A 16361-nucleotide genomic window follows, 5' to 3' on the forward strand; every position below is an offset into this window, starting at 1 on the left:
CTCACATCCATGTTTAAAGCTGTTTGTGCTTTCATGTTTGCTCAGCCCCAGGATCCCTGTGGATGTGCCCTTTCTCCCTTCCTAGCCATGCCAGAATGTGGATATCACTCACTGCTCCTTCCTCCCATGTTTCCTCCTATTTCCTCTTTTGTCAGGCATCTGGGGAGCCACCACAAATCCCACCTTTCCTTCCCGTTGCCTGGGACATCACCTAGGATATCGTCTAGGATGTCATCCTGGAGCCAGCACTTTCAGCCCCAAATTTGAAAAGTGAACCTGCAGACAAAAAAAAAAAAAAAAAAAAAAAGCAGCCTATGACTCCAACAAAAGGAAATGTGTGAGCAGGAAGATGGGTTCAGGCTATGAGATTGCTGGTGGTGAGCAAAATTAGATTGTTTGGGAAGAGCTGCAGAAATTCTGCAGTAGGCAGTTACAGATTCACCTTTGAGGAGGATGAATCTCTTTCAAACCCTTGTTACCTGCAAGCTCCAGCTCTGTAGTAGGAGATTTTATGTTCTTTCTCAGGCTGTTCAATGCCAATTAAGAGTTAACACTGGAGGCTCTTGTTATCTGCAGATAGAGCCCATTCATCTTTGCAGCCTGCTCAACCACAGCTTCAGTAACACTGCAGTGCTTAGATGGAAACTGCTTTAAGAATAGGAGCAAAAAGGAGAACCTTTAGGAAACTGGGATTGATTTTGGTATGCACTTAACTCAAAATGACACCAGCAAATAACATTTCATTAGAGAAAGTATAACTAGGCCTGGCACACCAAAAAAGCTCACCACCCTTGCAGTGATTTCTGTGGGCTTTAGATCAGAAATTAAAAGAGGAAACAACTGAATAAGATGGCTAAAAAAAGATATTGGCTGAAATAGCTTCCAGATAACTGGTGAGGTGATAAGAAAGGTGCTAGACAGTAGCTTCAGTAGTGTGGAAAAGATGGAGAATGGATTATTGTGCCCAAACCCAGGCACCAGGGGTGATGCTCTGCAGTTCGGCAATGGGCTGCTGCTGCCAGGAGATGATGGACCGTGGATTCCCTCAGGGCTGTCTAGGAGATGATGGACCATGGATTCCCTCAGAGCTGTCCAGGAGGTGATGGACCATGGATCCCCTCAGGCTGTCCAGGAGATGATGGACTGTGGATCCCCTCAGGCTGTCCAGGAGATGATGGACTGTGGATCCCCTCAGGGCTGTCCAGGAGATGATGGACTGTGGATCCCCTCAGGGCTGTCCAGGAGATGATGGACCATGGACACCCTCAGGGCTGTCCAGGAGGTGATGGACCATGGACACCCTCAGGGGCTGTGCCCACACAGAGCTGGTGGCCACCTCCTGACCCTGGTGGAGCCAGAAGAAATGAACCCAGATAATCTTCTCTAAATATCAGTTTCGTGGCCAGTATTAGATGCTGCTAAAGAAGCATTTCCACTGCAGTGAGTGCCTGGGATTCCCACAGGAATCCTACATTGGATGAATACTCCGCAGAAATTTCTTGATTCTTTTAAGCTGTTTACACAGTCAGATGAAAACTCAAACTACACGAAGTTGATTCTGTGCTGAGCTGTTTACATGAAGCCATTTGGTGATGATAGCTAAAGCCCATTGCTCAAGGTAAATCTCAGTGTTTGCTTCATTTCTGCCCTTTCCATGAACGACTGCTTGGCTTCCAATCTGAAGTGTGGCCTGGGCTTGTCATCTTTCCATCAGATTTTCTTCTGGATGCAACTGCTTCCTTATACTGTTAACCACTGAGCTAAATGTATTTTTTTTCCTCTTCTTTCTTTTTTCTAGATTAATTAATATGATCCACCTGGTTTATCAGAAATGACCTTTACAATCTACATGAATCACCTTGTAAGCTTGTTTTATGTGGCAGCTTAAGGCATGGTACAATAGCACCTTGTGGTAAAATGGGGCTGGCACTTAGTGTGTGCATCTGCTGGCATAACAGAATACATCAGAAGAGATTTGCTAAGGTGAAACCTTCTTCTTTCATCTCATTTCCAGCTCTAGGGTTTCAAAATGCTTTTGGCTATGGCTGCTTTCACAGGGGCTCTCCAGGCCTTCTTTTTCCAGACTCTTAGGTGGGGAAACCAGCTAAGGGGAGAGGGGAATTGACTGGAGCCATTGCAAAAAGTCTGTCAAAACTCAATGCAGATTTTTGGGATTTTACCAGTGAAAAGTCCCATCCTCACTTCAAGGCAGTGGTCTGGGGGCTGTCAGGGGGGCACAGAGACAGGGCTGGTGTGCAGAGGTGTTTTGTGGTCTGTGGGTGTTTAATTGCTGAAAAGCCTCAGTTCTGGAATTTTGCATACCTAAAGCTCGTGACAGTGCCAAAAGTCTTCACATGAATTAAAAAAGAAGCTACAGCTTTAGGAAACTCTGGGGGTTTGTAGAGTTGCAGCTTCCAGAGGTTTAAGTGGGGGGATATGGGGAGGATTTGGGGGGCCAGGGGAGTCAGCCATGACCTTAAGCACGTGTTCCTGTGCAGATGTAGTCCCCACTTTGTGTCCTAACACAGTTCACAGGGGGAGCACGGACACTTTGACTGTGTCATAACAGCTTTCCCAAAGCCAGACACCTTGGGCCATGCTCCATTGGTTTTATTTTATAATAAATCACTGCCTGATGCCCTTTATGAAACAAAAATCAGGCCCAGCAGCCATAGCTGTGTTATTGGCTTTTGAGAAGCTGTCACTGTGCACACAGCGCACTTCCTCTTGTCATTAATCATGTCACAAGGACACCAGGAGGGACAGTGCTGCACTGGCATCGTGTCATGTCCAGTGCATGTGAAGGTGCCACAAACATTGGAAACCATTGGAAGAGGAAGAGCTCCACTGCTTCTCCTGGGCCTTCAGGAAGGATGATACCTGATGTGTGGTTAGTGTGCACAGAGAGATGTTCAGGAAATCTTCCTGTGGGACTGCCCAGCTGTTTTTTAAATTTCTCTTTGCAAGTCACCCACTCACCTCAATATTTTCCTATTTTTCTTCCCAAAGAGCAATGGAAAGAGAGGTAGAATGCACTGCAGATACAGTTCTGTAGCAGGGTCTGAGCCTCCTGCAGCTCTGTCCCAGTGCTGTCAGTGCCCACTTTGGCACAGGGAAGGTGTGGGAAACCAGACAGGAGGAGAATAATTGTGATTTCTGCCTCAGTGAACTGTGTGTTTGCAGGGTACCTGTGTCCTTCCTGCGTGCCTGATCCTTGGTGCATTAAAAATTGCTCCTCTAAGCTGTTTCCTTTGGATGTGTGTGACACACAGAGCAGTGTTTGTGATGGACAGAGAGACAGAGAAAACTCAGTATATTACTGACAGTCCATCTGCATAGACACAGTCCTAGAAGTGTGTAATCTGTTTTTAAAATAGCCTAGTCTATCTCTCTGAATATTTCTTATGTTGTTAAATAAGTTTAAAGTGTGATTGATGATCTCCAGATCCAAATCTGGGTTTCTAAACCATCCCGCTGCATCTACAGCCCTGTGGTGAGAGCCCCTGCCATCAAATGCCAGATCTTTTCAAGGCAGCTCACGTTTTTCCAAAGCTCTCCTTAGCAGTTAAATGACTTTGCCACTATCAAAACAAATGTCACTCCTTTTGTTCATGACAGCATTAGGGCAGTGTTTCAGCTGAGCTTAGCAGGCAATGCTGGTATGGTTTTGGATTCTCAGTTTTTAATTTTTTCCTCTCTTTTTAATTGGAAGCCTAAGTTGAACATAGAACCTGGAATGTGCAGGTTGTACATCGTTGCTGAGCATTTGAATATTTCTTTGCCTTCCCTGCAGTGGCCTTTTCACATCTGTGCTCGGCACATTCGGTACAAACATCAGTAACGCATTAAACAGGTGGTGAAGAGACGTAGAACATGAATATGTGGTGCTGGTGGAAGCTTGACAACTGTCAGCTTTGCCCGTGTGCATTGACACATCCTCTGTGTTATTTATTCATCTGAAACACTTTTGCAAATGAAGCAGATGAGAGGGAACCTAAGGTAAATTAAGCCTGTTTAGGGCAACTGGAGATGAGAAGGAGAGAAAACGCCAGCAGGAGCAGAGCACCTGGGTGTTGGTGGCTGCTGCCATACCCGAGGTGTTCCCCTTAAAAACATGGCTGGAATTATTCAAGAGTTACCAGTATCTCTAGCCCCAAAGCATCTTCATTCTTCTGAACATGCACATAATAAATATTTTGTAGTTTAAACTCTTGAGTCTTCAAATGACTAAAGGAGAAAATAAGTTAGAAAGTGAGCAAAGAAGCCTCTGTCTAAAGAGAAGGAAAGGTGAATCCAGTCTGTGCATTTAGGCACCAGCCCCAGGTGAAGAGAACAGAAAATGCAGTCCAGTCCTTATGCTGTGTCCTGGTACCACATAACTGGGGACAGATGGTGACATGGCATTCCTGCAGATCTTTTCAGGCTGAGTTAAACCCCAAAGTGAAACTATGGGAGTTTCAGATCCTCTCATCTCCTGGCTGTTTGAATTGGGTTCACGTAGCTTAGCTCAAGGCAGTGGAACTGTTTGGGGTCTCTGTGGTTTTCAGCTGCTGCTGGGAGTGGGGCTGATGTATTGCCACTGCTGTGAGATGCTGCATGAAGGGTGGGGAGCTGACCTCTGTCTGCAAAGCTTTGTGCTGTGAAGGGTCCTTACCTCTGTAATTTGCATTCCCCTTGCTCAGTTTTATCCCTGCTGTGTGGCAATAAATGGCCTGGGGAGCCTGGGTGCACTTGTATTAATCATAACAATCATAGCAGAAACAAAAGGGTTCCGTCTTGAAAAATCAACATTAAGTCCATCAATCTGGATTTCTTTTTGAATGGCTGGTTAACTAAGCCACTTAAGAGCTCATCTACTTATGATTTTGCTGGTTCATTTATTTGGGCAGCAGGATTTCAGGCACCCTGTGTCATACAAGCAATATCAGTTTGATTTGGTCCCATCTTTTCTGTCCCCTCCTACCACATTAGGACCCTGTTGCTCTTCACAGCTCCGTGTTGTCTTAGGAATTCATTTGCAAGCTGGGAGGTGATCAGTAACTCCTGACTCCCTAGGGCTGGTTTGATTATTGATTGGTGAAATCAACCTGAATATTGCACAGTCACAAAACCCAAAACTTATTTTAATGCCTGGGGGTTTTCTCACGGAAAATCCAGCAAGCCTTTGCTGGCACATTGCTGACTGCAGGTAATAATGGCATTTTTGGAACTCAAAGGTTTACACTTAGAGCTCTCTGCCAGGATATGGGTGCACAGTTGTGTCTTTTGTCCTCAGCCTGTTACACCTTTGGAGATGGGAAACCCTCTCAGAAATAAGTAGTTCAAAAAGTTCCAGCTCTCTGATTTTTATTCCCACTCACAGGAAAGTGACAACAAACTGAAGTATTATTCCAATAATCTTCTTGTTTATTGTTGTTCAGAAAAGGGCTTCTGGCTAAATGTTCATTACCCTTTTTTCACATCTCAGCCAATACAGATCCTGACTTTATGGGTGCACTTTAAAAAATGACACATTTAAAACTTTTTGAAGGCTATTCACAACGCTGTCACATTTGCTGGGTAATTGTATAAACTCTGTATGCAAAAACACAAATCTCTTGGGTTTTTTTTCATTTGAAGGAGAATGGCAAAACGATGAGTTGTGGCTAGTGGCATTTCCTGTGCTGCCATCTGTTTGTGATGCCCTGAAAGGCTGCATTGGCCACATCCATTCCTCTTTCCTCATGGGTCAGTTCTGCTGTTTGCATCCCAATCAGTCCTTTAACCAAGCGCGTTGGTAATTGCAGCAGTGCAAGGCGGATATTGATCACAGAAGTGTAATGAGGGCTCTTTGTTCCAGTGCAGCCCTTGTTCCAGTCTGGCATTGCCCTGCCCCAGGGGAATATTTATGCCCCTGTGGAGTTTGTTTCCCCAGCAGCGCTTCCAGGCACGGGCGTGCTCCGGTCTCAGGGATGGGGTTAGACGGGCAGCATTCCAGCCCGAGGTGTGGTGTAGCAGGCACAAGGCCTGCAAGGCCTTGGAGAACAGAAGCCTGAGCTAGGAAATACCAAAGTCAGCATGACTAAGGATTTTAGAAGCCCCCTCTCTTCCGCCTTCGGACCCTGTTATCTCTCTGTAGATCCATAGGCCACTTTTTCCCCTGACCCTTACTATTGGACAGTTTTCAATCCCCCTGTAAGGTATAAAAACCCCTAGCTCTGCCCGGTTCGGGAGAGGAGAGCTGTCCCTGGACCCTTCGCGGAGACCCCAATAAAGGAACCCTGCGGAATCCACACAGCGCTGCTCTCTCTCTCTCTGCGTCTGCTGCGGCTATACCCAGGGTGACGGCCCCAGGCATGCTAAAAGAGCTGAAATCACTAAAGAGCTGAGCTGCAAATCACTATAGCTGCCTGGGCTGCCTGAACCCCCGCTGGGCGATCCTGGACCCTCCGTGAGCTATCCTGGACAACCGGCCTCCCCGCTGGGCTTCTGCCCTGGGGGCCATAGCTGGCGCCCCGAACATAGCCGACGCCCGAACAGCGGGGGGCCCCTGGGCCGACATCTGAACCGCCGTGATAGCCTGGCCGCGGAACTGAATGCCGGACCTGGCATTTCAGAGGAGCAGCATTTCTTCGTGAAATTGTCACTGCCTCCGCTCGCCAGAGATCCTGGAAGGAGAAGCTCTCCGTTCTAGCAGGACTCTCCTGGACAGGAGGTCAGCCGACCCGCACACCGACACCTGGGCACGCGAGTGTCCGTGGAGGCTGACGAGCAGACGACCCCCAGCAGAACTTTGACCCACAACAGGCTGAAAAGTGTAAGTTTAACACAGCCTCTCTTGCGCGCAAAAAATATTTTTTCCTTGGGTCCTTTTTTTTGGGTTTTTTTCTTTTTTTTCTCTTTTTTCTGCTGGCGGGAACTGAAAAATGGGATCAAAGCTTAGTAAACGATCCCAGAACGAGAGAGATTTATATTCCCTAATCCTAGAAATCCTATCTTCTAACAACTTTTCTTTTTCTAAAGGTAACCTTTCAAAAACTAACCTGAAACGTTTTATAAAATGGATTCTCTGCCACTTCCCAGATACTAATACACAGACTATTACCTTACACTCCTTTTGGGATACAATTGGGACCACGATATATAAGTTTCAAACTAACCAAGACTTTTCGGTAACTCGGTTTTTACCTATGTTTCACGCTATAACTAAAGCTGTAGAAAAAACTAACAAAAAGATAGTACCTACAGGGCTAACTTCTGTCGAACAAAACGAAAAGTTCTTATCTCACTTAACAGAAGCGCCTATTTCAAATGCTAATGGAGGAGATAACACCCCCTCCACCCTGGAATCCAGCATTCCTCTGGGTCCTAGGGTCCCGCCATCTGCGCCGCAACCCCCCGACCCCAGGGCGCCCACGGCCCCTGCCCACCCCCTCTTCCCCCCCGCCTTCCCCTCGGGAGCCACATCCTGCGCGCCTCCTTGCTCTGCGTTATCTCCGAGAGCATCTGCGCCAGTTCCCGCCGGGACCGACCCAAACCCCACCCCTCCCCCTGCTCCCCCCGACCCTACTGGGGCCACCCCCACCCCCCTTGCCGTCCCTCCTGTCCCTGCCGCGCCCGCCCCCACTCCCTCTCCCGCCCTCGCCCCCCCCGCTACCATCGCGTCTTTCCCTGCCCCCGGCATCATCCCTGCTGCGGCAGGGGATCAGCCCGCCTGCGCACCCGTGCCCCCCCCCACCACCGCGCTTTTGCCTGCCGCCGGAATCGTGCCTGTCCGCGTATCGGCCCCAGACCCAAGCCACCCTGTACCCGCCGCACCCTCTTCCAGTCCCGCCGCCTCCTCCATCCCGCATACCCTCTGCCCCCATACCCTCGCTGTGCAACCCCATACCCACGCTCCGCAGCCCCCGGTCGGGACCCCCCAGACTTCCCTCAGTTCTGCCCCCCCTCCCCACGCCCCCCAGTCCTGTGCCTGCTGTATCACGCATTGCACGGCCACCCCACCATGTGCCACGTGTAGCCACGTCCTGCCATGTGCTGCCTTATACCCGGTCCAGCCACAGGCACCTCTGCCACATGCAGCTCCAGCCAGCCATAAGAAACATAAGGCAAGGCCTGCTAGCTCTCACTTCTCGTCATCTGATGACAGCAGTGACAGCGATTCTGATTTGGAAATAGAATATGTAGATCCTTGGGCAAAAATAAAAATGGAAGCCACACAGGCAGGGGACTGGCAATTAGCTCAGAGAATTACTGCCTTTCCAGTAGAATATAAGAAGGGAAAAAAAGGAGGTGCCACTAATAGAAAGACATGGGAACCTATTACAAATAAAGAACTTGTGCAATTAAGAAATACAGCCACAGAACATGGTAGAAGTTCACATATTTTTAGAAATTTCCTAGAAGCTACGTTCTCAGCACATGTTCTGGTACCCCACGATATTAAAAATATTGCCCAGTGCCTCCTTTCTCCCGCCGAGTACATGCTTTGGGAAAGGCATTGGAAAAAGCAATTAAAAACATTATCAGATAACTATGCTGCAGATGCTGATAAGCCAAATTTTACACTCGAACAGCTGGCTGGTGAAGGGGATTTGCAGAAACCCTCTGACCAAGCTGATACTTTACCTAAGGCAACATTACAAGACGTGGCTATAGCAGCAAAAACCTCCTTACTTCTTACTCCCGATGACTCTATTCCTACCCAACACTTTTCTAGTATTAAACAAGGAATAGATGAAAGCTTTATCAAATTTGTGGATAGAATTAAGGATGCTCTGGAAAAACAGATAGAGAGCACAGAGGCAAGAAAAGAACTGTTGTGTAAACTTGCCATGAGTAATGCGAATGAAAAATGTAAAGTAATTCTGAGAGCCTTACCCTTGGACACAGAGCCTACCATAGAGCAAATGCTGGAAAGCTGCACACGCCATCTGTCCACTGAAGATACAGTGGCCCAAGCAGTAACTAAGGGTATTGCAGAAGGAGTTTCTAGTGCATATGCAGTAATAGCTTCTAAAGATCAGGTCCGCTGCTACCACTGCGGAGACTTTGGACATTTTATAAAGGACTGTCCAGAGAGGTCACCTCCCAGGTCCCCTCGCAATTTCCACCAAAGGCCCCAGAATCAGCAGTACTATCAGCCGCGTCCGGGAAACTTCCATCGGAGCGTGGTGGGGCCCCACGCAAGGACACCAAATCAAAGGCCACCCAGACCCAGTCACGCACCATCCCAGGAGATTCCAGACCACATGAGGAGGATCCAACACACGGAGCGATACCAAAGGGAACGCGCCGTCAGCTGGTAACTGCACTGTCCATTGACTTTAAAAATGACAATGTTTATCGTGTTCCCACAGGCAAACGTGGGCCAAAAGGAGGTCCTTCTAACATCCTAATTATAGGTGATTCTCTCCATAGCCCAAAGGAAATATTTGTTGTTCCAGAAGTACAAACAGTGCACCTGGGACAAGAAATCTTTGTCCAGGTGTACTGCACAGACTTACCATATTTTCTTCCAAAGGGCACCCCATTTGCACAAGCCTTTCTACTCCCTAAGAATCACAGGGAACAGCTTCCCCTCAACCCCACAGCAATGTGGATACAAGTTGTGGGACCGAGTAAGCCTGTCATCGAGTGCGGTCTTACCTGCAGAGGAGAGAAGTTCCACCTACCAGGGATGCTGGACACCGGTGCAGACGTGACCATCATCGCCCGCTCAGAATGGCCAGCACACTGGGAGCTACAACCTGTGGCAGGCATGATCACAGGGATCGGTGGAGCTACAGTTTCCATGCGGAGCAAGAACAACATCCTCGTCGAAGGGCCTGAAGGCAAGTTGGCTACCATCCGCCCATTCGTGGTAAGGGCCCCCATCACCTTGTATGGACGGGACATTTTATGTCAGTGGGGAGCCTCCCTACGTATTCCCAGTCCGGATTTCTAATTGGGGCCACTGAGGAGCGCGCACTGCCAGACACTCCTCGTCTCACCTGGAAATGCCATGACCCGATCTGGATCGAGCAGTGGCCCCTCTCTAAAGTCAAACTGCGCGCACTACACGCCCTTGTGGATGAACAGCTCGCCAAAGGCCACATCGTAGAGACCACCAGCCCTTGGAATTCTCCAGTCTTCGTACTACAAAAGCCTGGAACGGACAGGTGGAGGCTCCTCCACGATCTTCGAAAAATCAACGAGGTCATCGAGGACATGGGTCACCTCCAGCCTGGCCTGCCCTCACCATCGATGCTGCCTAGAGACTGGACACTTGCTATCATTGATATTAAAGACTGTTTCTTCAGCATCCCGCTGCATCCCCAGGACGCTCCACGGTTTGCCTTCTCCGTTCCCTCTCTTAACAGAGAGGCTCCACTCAAGAGATATCACTGGCGTTTCCTTCCTCAAGGACTAAGATGCAATCCCAGTATATGCCAGTGGTATGTTGCTCACATCCTGTCTCCTGTTCGGGACCTATTCCCAAATGCGATCATCCATCACTATATGGACGATATTCTGGTCTGTGCACCAGAAAAAACGTACTTGGACAAAGCAGTTAAAAAGACTATTGAAACCATAGAAAAGGCAGGATTTGAGATCCGTGAGGACAAAATACAGTACACCAATCCATGGACTTACCTTGGACTCCAGATCCGGGAACGGACCATCGTACCCCAGCAGCTCACCATCCGAGACGACCCAAAAACCCTGAGAGACTTACACAGTCTGTGCGGATCCATCAACTGGGTACGTCCACTGCTAGGAATTACAACAGAGGACCTCGCTCCACTGTTCAGCCTTCTCCGGGGCAAGGAGAATCTGGACTCTCCATGCACTCTAACACCAGAGGCCCGAGATGCCATCACCAAGGTCCAGGAAGCCCTGTCTTCACGCAAAGCCCATCGCTTCGAGCCCAGCCTGCCTTTCCAGTTCGTCATTCTGGGAAAAGCACCTAGGTTCTATGGACTGATTTTCCAATGGGACACTCAACTTCGAGACCCTTTACTAATCCTGGAGTGGATCTTTACAAATAACCAACCCACAAAAACCATTACCACCTTCCAAGAAATAATGGCACATTTAATAAAAAAGGCTAGAACTCGCCTCCGTTCCCTTGCAGGGTGTGAGTTCACATGCATATATTTGCCAATGACCACTGGGGACCTGGAACATTTGCTCCAGACCAATGAGAGTCTCCAGTATGCCTTAGACAGCTATACAGGCCAAATTTCAGTGCATATCCCAAAACATAAGCTTTTTAATCGTGACGTGACATTTCATCTGACTCCAAAATTAGTCCAAAGTAGGACACCTCTCAAAGCTCTAACTGTCTTTACAGATGGCTCAGGGTCATCCCACAAGTCGGTAATGACATGGAGGGACCCTAAGACCCAAAATTGGGAATCTGACATAAAAATAGTGGAGGGATCTCCACAGATTGCAGAATTAGCAGCTGTTGTCAGAGCCTTTGAGAAATTCAAAGACGAACCTTTTAATCTGGTCACAGATTCAGCTTATGTTGCTGGCATAGCTATGAGAGCAGAACATGCTCTTCTCAAAGAGGTTTCCAATCCAAAGTTATACCAATTGATTTCTACATTAACACGCTTAATTTCCCACAGAAAACAACCTTACTATATAATGCATGTGAGGTCACACACTGACCTCCCAGGTTTCATTGCAGAAGGGAACAGGAAAGCAGACACCTTAGCCATGGCAATAGAGACTGCTAATGTCCCTAACATCTTTGCCCAGGCAAAGTTGTCACACTCATTTTTTCATCAAAATGTGCCTGCCCTTATCAGAATGTTCAAGCTCTCAAAAGATCAGGCAAAAGCTATTGTTGCCACATGCCCGAACTGTCAAAACTTCCAGATGCCATCTGTGGGGACGGGAGTCAATCCCCGAGGTTTAAACAGCTGCCAGCTGTGGCAGACAGATGTAACCCACTTTGCACCTTTTGGAAGGTCAAAGTACGTGCATGTATCAGTTGATACGTTCTCAGGAGCAGTATTTGCATCAACACATACAGGAGAAACTGCGCAGCACACCATAAAACATTTTCTCCTCGCATTTGCTACCCTGGGAGTACCAAAGGAGATCAAAACAGACAATGGACCTGCCTATACCTCTCATAAGTTGAAAGAGTTCTTCAGTGAGTGGGGAATACAACACAAGACAGGTATACCTGCAAACCCCACAGGACAATCCATCGTGGAAAGGACACATCAAACTCTCAAAAGAGTCCTCAATCAGCAACAGAGAGGAACAAAAATCACTTCTCCAGTTGAAAGACTTTGCAAGGCTCTCTATGTCATCAACTTCCTGAACTGTACAACCTCAGAGCCTGATCCACCCATACTTCGCCACTTTGCAAATACCACCCAAGCAAAGCTCACAGAGAAACCACCTGTGCTGGTGAAGGACCCAGAAACACATAAAGTCTCGGGACCTTTCGAACTCATCACGTGGGGAAGAGGATACGCGTGTGTTCTGCTACCATCTGGTCCAAGATGGTACCCAGGGAAAAACATAAAACCATACCTAGGCACTGCAAATACCACTTCCACAAGCAGTGACAAGAATCCTCCTGAGTCAAACACAAGACCTCCTCAAAACCAGACCAGCTCGGCCTGGAGACGAAGACGTCGCCAAACATCCACAGGTGGAGGAGACGACTGTCCCATCACACAGCAGCAGACAAACCAGAAAGCTGAACAACATTCTGTGGCATCAAGCCCTAGGCCAGGCACAGCCTGAAAACAAACTGTTCTCTGAATTAGATGTTATTACCCTTTTTACCCTAAAAAACCCTATTGTCCCTTTTATCAACCCTTACCTAAAGCCTCTAAACTTTTACCCACTCCCCCACCCTTAGCACCATAGAAAAAAAAAAACAAAAACAAAAAACAGTAAAAAACTAAAAATAATGGGGGGAGGTGGAAGGAACAGAGGAAAGGAACAAGAAAGGAACCCTAACCCTCCCCTCCTACCATAAAAATAACAAGTTTTGCTTATATTCCCTATCAGAAGCCCCATTCCTGCCCAAAGATGAAAAATATCTCCGTTGGCGCTGTCCTCACTGCTGCCTGGATGTTCCTCACCGTGCCATGTGCCGTAGGTTGGATCGGCCCACAGCCGAGCCATAATGTCTGGGTAACCTTAGCAAGAACATTAAAACAGGATAACATGTGCTTATCCATGGGGAGCGTTGATAACCCACTTTCCACATGTCTAGTAGGAATTCCTTTTGTAGCCGATGATTGGCCCGCCTATAATTCAGAGCTTCTCCGCACCACAGGTAAGAGACCCCACCAGGTAGAAACTTGGGACCAGTGGACAAAAATACTGCCCAATGCTCTTGAGGAACCTCAAGAATTGGATCTATTGGGGTCCTCTAAGGCCACCTTCTGTGTCAAATTTTACTTTAGACGTCCAAAGAATAATTTGCCTGAAATTGATCTGAACAAAAACACATACCGAAAAGACATATCACCAATTAACAAAGCCTACAACCCTCACGATTGGTGTAACTACACTGCTCGTGTGATCTCTGTGTCCTCTCTCCATCCCAAAATTCTACCCAAGGGAACGTTTCTCATCTGTGGTGACAGAGTATGGGCTGGGATCCCCTCACGACTCCAGGGAGGTCCCTGTACCCTAGGAAAACTTTCCACCCTTACTCCAAATATCACCTTGTTGCACAATTGGAAAAAGGAGAGCGAATTAAAACGCCACAAAAGGTCCTACACAGCATTTGATGAAAATTGCGATCCCAAATTATACGATTGGAACAAACCTAAAAAGATAGCGGTCTCTATATTCCTACCATGGGTAGCTGCAGCTAAGGCCCTGGGTGACATAAATCACCTTGGGTGCTGGCTCAGTAAGCAAGCTAACGCTACTTCTGCTGCCCTGAGTGATCTCTTAAAGGAAGAAGAAACCACAAGACACGCCTCACTCCAAAATCGAGCAGCAATTGACTTCCTGCTGCTTGCCCACGGACATGGCTGCGAGGACTTCGAAGGGATGTGCTGCTTCAATCTCTCTTCACGCTCGGAATCCATCCACGCCAACATCCAGAAACTGAAGGGACTTGTGAAGGACTTAAAAGTAGAACAGACCCCAGACTGGGTCAATGATCTCTTCGGTCAATGGGGATTAACGGGATGGGTTGCATCTTTGGTTAAGGGAATCTTGTGGATTTTTCTTGTAATTGTCATCGTGTTACTTATGTTCTCATGCCTTGTCCATTGTTTTAAAAGAACCATAGGGAACGCCTTTTTTCTAAATACAGAAAGTGGAGTTGTAGCAGGCACAAGGCCTGCAAGGCCTTGGAGAACAGAAGCCTGAGCTAGGAAATACCAAAGTCAGCATGACTAAGGATTTTAGAAGCCCCCTCTCTTCCGCCTTCGGACCCTGTTATCTCTCTGTAGATCCATAGGCCACTTTTTCCCCTGACCCTTACTATTGGACAGTTTTCAATCCCCCTGTAAGGTATAAAAACCCCTAGCTCTGCCCGGTTCGGGAGAGGAGAGCTGTCCCTGGACCCTTCGCGGAGACCCCAATAAAGGAACCCTGCGGAATCCACACAGCGCTGCTCTCTCTCTCTCTGCGTCTGCTGCGGCTATACCCAGGGTGACGGCCCCAGGCATGCTAAAAGAGCTGAAATCACTAAAGAGCTGAGCTGCAAATCACTATAGCTGCCTGGGCTGCCTGAACCCCCGCTGGGCGATCCTGGACCCTCCGTGAGCTATCCTGGACAACCGGCCTCCCCGCTGGGCTTCTGCCCTGGGGGCCATAGTGTGGGATATTTATTTTTGTTTGTGCCAGGTTTTAAAAAAGCATTTTTAATAGCTATCTCTTGTTTAATATGCTGTGACATTCTATCTGAAAGATGCTTAGGACTGTGCTTGACCAAAAAAAAACCCCAAAACCACACGGTTCTGGCCAAGTTGATGCTGTGCGCCTGTAATTTGGGCTCCGTGAACTGAGGCGGGGGGGCCGCAGAGCCCCCAGGGCTTTGCCGTTCGTGCCTCTCGCAGTTCCCGGGGCAGGCTGTGTCCTGTGGGGCCAGCTGGCACACAGGCCTGGGCCGGGCTCAGGGCTGGGCACAGAGAGGGAGGGGAAGGTGCCTTCCTCCCCGTCCCGGTTACTGGGAGCCGTGACTCTCACCTCCAGGTTGTGCACACTGCTGATGCTGAAGTGCCTTCACATTTGTGATGTTCACCTTTTCCCCTCTCCTCTGCTGTACCAGGGCTACTTAAACAGGACTTTGGCTTAGTTGGATGCTCTAGCAGTTACCGAGGTGCAAGTAGCATTAGTCAGTAAATTTTGGTTTATTTTAAAGGAATTCAGCAATGTCCTTCAGTATTTCAGCTAATGGCATTATGGCCTGGATTCCTCAGTGTCCTCTCAGAATTCTTCCCCTGCAGCCTAAAGACTGAGCACTGTACATGAAGTTGTCCCTAATTAAAACCCATCATTGTGGATAGCTGCTGTTCTGGGAGAGAAAACCTTTCCCTGTAGAAAAGCAAGTAGCCCAGTTCTCCACAGAGAACACAGTTCCTCAAAACTTGTCCTGTGCAACGTCAGAGCACAGCTTTAATGAATGTGGTGAAGCCGTGGTTACAGGTATTAATTCTGAAGAAATGAACATGGAAACAATTTTTGATGATTCAGTTTATTAGCACACACTTCTCTGTGCAGCCAAGCCTGAAATAAAGCTGTTTTGGGGCTTTTATCTGTCACTTAGTGAGAGCTCTTTGAACTGCCATTCAGCTCAGCAATGTTCCCAAAATGCCTCAATTCCAATGCCTCAATTCCAATTTCACTTGGTATTTCCATTCACAAGGCTTCACTCTCCCTCCCCCTGCCCTGTACTCTCTGGAGATCCTAAACAATCTACAAATATTCCATTTCATTGCCCAGGTAATGGTGTTATTTGAGGATTCAGATTGTTTAGGTGCGTCCCAAGTAAAATACTTAGTGACTGCTGGAACTCTGAAATTGTAGGGAGATGAAAGGCCCTTGCTGCTTCTGTTGCAGACTGAAGCTGAAATTCTGATGGCTTTTGACTTTCCTGACACTTCTCTGGTTTAGATTGGTACGAGCAGCCCAAATTTAAACCCAGTTCCAGGTTAGACAGACTTGCAGGATCTCTGCTGGTCCAGCTCAGATAAAGGATGTGGTTAAACACTGTTGGCACATACCTTCATGGGAAATGCAGCAAAAGCACTTTCCCTTGGTGGCCTTTTGTGACAATTATGGCACCGAGTAGAAAACCTGGATAGTGATGTGACAACTGGGCTGGGCTTTTTTAATCAGTTGGGACAACTCAGAACTGTCTTAGTGACAGGGTTTGGGGTTTTTTTCTATTTGTGTGT

The sequence above is a fragment of the Passer domesticus genome, chromosome 4, assembly GCF_036417665.1.
Source record: "Passer domesticus isolate bPasDom1 chromosome 4, bPasDom1.hap1, whole genome shotgun sequence".
In the NCBI taxonomy this organism is placed as follows: domain Eukaryota; kingdom Metazoa; phylum Chordata; class Aves; order Passeriformes; family Passeridae; genus Passer; species Passer domesticus.